This window comes from Miscanthus floridulus, chromosome 12 (genome assembly GCF_019320115.1).
Source record: "Miscanthus floridulus cultivar M001 chromosome 12, ASM1932011v1, whole genome shotgun sequence".
NCBI lineage: Eukaryota > Viridiplantae > Streptophyta > Magnoliopsida > Poales > Poaceae > Miscanthus > Miscanthus floridulus.
The window spans coordinates 19,734,326-19,738,423 of record NC_089591.1 but is presented as its reverse complement, the minus strand read 5'-3'; the positions used below and the strand labels follow the sequence as shown (position 1 = coordinate 19,738,423).

The window sequence follows — 4,098 nt, the reverse complement described above, 5'->3', positions numbered from 1 at the left end:
CTATATGCTGAAAACTGCTGCAATATAGCTGACAAGATCCACTCCAAAACTGAAGCATTTCTTATCCAATTCTCATGAAATTTGTAAACAAACTTATAACATAAGTCTAGAGCATGTATGACAAATTTCAAGCCAATAAAAATAGATTTGATCACTCAAACTCAGACTTGATCTCAGCTCACTCGGATTTTTTAATAAATAACATATTTCAGTCACTTGAGCTATACTCTATCAAATATGAATCAAACTTGAAATTAACTTATTTGAATACTTTTATAAGACATATATCCATTCAATCCACTTACTAAAGGTCATCTTATGAAATTATCCAACACAATTCGATACAAATTTTATTACTAATCAATTAATCCATTCAATCATCTCATAGCAAGCAACATATGAATACTTATCCAATTCAATCAACTTATATGCACCTAAATGAATGAGATCAACTAGGGATATATCTTGGTTAGCTCATGATCATCCAATTAGCAATCTTCAACTCATATATATGCTAGCCATCAAATAATCCAGTAAATCATCATAACTTGAATTATAGCACTTGTATGTTGTAGCACTTTGGACTTCACTAATTCTTGGCATGGCATTGGGATAGAATAGCACTAGGCTTCAATACTTGACTCAATATATGATGAACAATAAGAATTCCATTGAATCAAGCCTCCAATGCCTGATGGTACCTATAAACAATCATCCACTTGGTACCCAAATAAGTTTGAGTCCTCTCAAGTTAGGAGCAACATACTTAGGCATTACCTTACTATGAGTAACGGGATGTTTTGCAATTGCAACCAATGAGGTACCATTGCCATCCTTTCTGAGCACAATATTATCATCAATTGAAATAGGCTTAGAATTATTACCTAAGGGACATGAATTAGCCATGTGTCCCCTTTCCCGGCATGAGTAGCACTTTCTCTTTAATTGAGCCTTCCCTTCCTTGCTCATGTGGTGCTTCTCATTGCCTTGCTTCTTCTTGTTTGCTTGATCCTTCTTCTCAAGCTTGTTTAGACAACCCTGAAGCTAGGTGGCCCAATGTGTCACAACTATAGCACTTGATGTGAGCAACTTCCTTCACTTTCTTTTCTTAGTTCTTGCTTACTTTCTTTGCATCTTGATTCATCCTTGGACGCTATTGACGGTAGTTACCATCCATCATAAACCGTCAATAAAACATGTATAAGGGCATAAATATGATCATCAACATAGACTTAGGGGTTTAAACTAACAATTTCTATGAGTTTTGGTGAATCTGTATTTTCTACAGGAGTTATTCAGAAAACCATCAAGGAGGACCAAAACGTCAAATAAAATTGCACTTATCTGCAGCAAAAACTACTCCAGAAGGTTCCAGAGGACACCAAAAGCCACGCCATTGAAGCATACCTATAGAGGATGATAGGTGGGGCCGGTCGGCCCCACTTGTAGGCCGGTCGGCCCCCTAGTCCCACCTATCAGCCCCTGTTGTTATGTCGGTTCTCCACCATCTTAAGGATTGCATCTATGCCGTTTATTCAAGTCGGTTTGATCCAAGGGCTCAAGATTGATGCTCTGGCCTATATAACCAGCCCCTACCCCCCCCTCTAGAGCATGCTGCCATAAGTCAAGATCAGACCAAAAATTAGGGTTTCCAGAGAGAAGAGAATAGAGCTCCTATTCTTCAAGTTTCTAGTATAGGCTAGCTAACAAGGTTCAAGTACAGTGTGGGTTATTGCTCAGGATTCCGGATTTGCCGTCTAGGAGACTGGTATAGCCATTGTATCTCTTTATTTATGACTTTGTGCTACTTCAATATTATGTTGCTATTTATTATGTTCCAAGTTTGCTCTAGTTATATACTTGATATAGTTGTGATTGATAATGAGTTTATGCATATGTTCGCAAAGCGCTTAGCCCAAGACGCGCGTGGGTTAAGTGGTCGACATTATGTAAGCATGGTGATTAGATATTGTTTACCTATGGATGCATTCTACACTCTAGGTCATGTGATAGATCAGTGGATGTGACACTCCCATTGAGTCCTTTGTAGTCCACTCCCCATTTGTAGAGCAAGTAGAACACGGTTGCGAAGGTAGACAAGCTCTATTCTTGATCTTCCTTAGTAATATTCCTTATGCATAGATCCAAAGTTAATTATGCTATAGATGAGAGTATATATACTTGGGTGTACAAAAGACTTAGTAAATAAAGAATGACTTAGGAATCTTTTGCTCTTACCGAATCTCCTTCCTAGCCATACTACATTTTATGAATCTCTATTTCTATCTCTGGAATTATTATCAATGCTTCATACTTATCATTTATTTATCATTTGACTTACCCCTACCATAGCATGAGAGTGGTTTTATCATAAGTATATATATTTGTCAATATCTCTTTGCCAACAATCACATAGCTCCTCCTTATGGATAAAATATAAATAACGATACTCGATATACTCTCAGGTGAAATGCTACAATGGTATATTATCTGTGCACTTGCGGATACTTTACTTTAACATATATAATTTTCTTTGAGTTTACAAGCGTCATTAATAATTACCAACCATGTATTTCTGGAATTATGCTAGGCATGACAACTTAGTAAAGAGTGATGCTAAGAAATATCAACAAGCATTTCTAGGCACCATTGCCGAGGAGGAGTGGCACATGGCTATAGAGAATTGTTCAAATAAATACTTATTGAGAAAATCATAACAACTCTGCTTTAGCAGGCTTACCCTTGTTTGTCGTTGTTCATATTCTATATAGGGTATTGCAGAATTGGTTGTGATTCACCAACAACTTCGAGTCAGAATCAACCTAATCAAGAGAAAGCTCAACACCAGTTTCTGAGATATGGCTGACAAAACTCTGCATGAGTTCTCTGCTCCGAGCACCAACAACATTTGCACTAGACCAACACTCAAAACCAACAACCTTGAGTTTGAGCTCAAGCCAACCCTCATCAACATGGTGCAAGCTACCCCATTCACTGGAAAGGCATATGAAGATGGTAGTGCTCATCTTTAGAATTTTCTAGAAATTAGTAGCATAGTCGTCATCAAGGACGTTGCTCAAGACATAATACTACTTCGCTTGTTCCCATTCTCACTATTGGGAAGAGCGAAGCAATGGTTCTACACCAACAAAGACAACATCAATACATGGGCAAAGTGTTTAAAGGCCTTCCTAGAAAAGTTCTTTCCAGTCGGCAAGACCAATGCCTTAAGAGCAAAGATTTCCAACTTCCAATAGCAGAAGGGAGAGACCATTCCAGAAGCACGGGAATGTTTCCAAGAATATATTTCAGATTGTCCTCACCACGGAATGGAAGATTGGTTGCTCATACAAAGTTTCTACCATGGATTAACTCAGAAAGCTCATGAACAACTCGATGCCACTATTGGAGGATCATTTGTCACTCACCCTTGGAAAAGCTAAAACTCTTATGGAGAAGATAGCCTCTAATCAAGGCTGGTCATCATACAACATCCAATCATGCAATAAGAGTGAAGAAGTACCAGAAGAGGTGTGTGCATTGTCAACCAAAATGGACGTATTGTTGAATTGGCTCGAACAGCAAGCTAATTATAAGAGAGATTGTCAGGCCATTCAAGATACTTTCAATGCTCAAAACACATGTGGAGAATATTTAGGGGTTGAATTCCCTTACTATCAAGAGGATGTAAACATCATTGGCAACAATTCAGTTTCACAACAACAAAGACAAGGATGGAATCAACAACAATGGTCAACTTACCAAGATAACTTACCGAATCTCCTGCCTAGCCATACTACATTTTATGAGTCTCTATTTCTATCTCTAGAATTATTATCAATGATTTATACTTATCATTTATTTATCATTTGACTTATCCATGCCATAGCATGAGAGTGGTTTTATCATAAGTATATATATTTGTTAGTATCTCTTTGCCAACAATCCCATAGCTCCTCCCTGTGGATAAAATATAAATAACGATACTCGGTATACTCCCGGGTGAAATGCTACAATGGTATATTATCTGTGCGCTTGCGGATACTTTACTTTAACATATATAATTTTCTCTAAGTTTATAAGTGTCATTAATAATTA

The 4,098-nt window shown here is 37.5% G+C and overlaps 1 non-coding gene across 1 annotated transcript; it reads right to left on the bottom strand.

The window, feature by feature from the left end:
* Positions 1-3,223: 3,223 nt before the first annotated feature.
* On the bottom strand, positions 3,224-3,330 carry LOC136498700 (small nucleolar RNA R71). Its single transcript, XR_010769709.1, has one exon. It is a non-coding gene; the product is annotated as a small nucleolar RNA R71 (small nucleolar RNA).
* Positions 3,331-4,098: the final 768 nt, after the last annotated feature.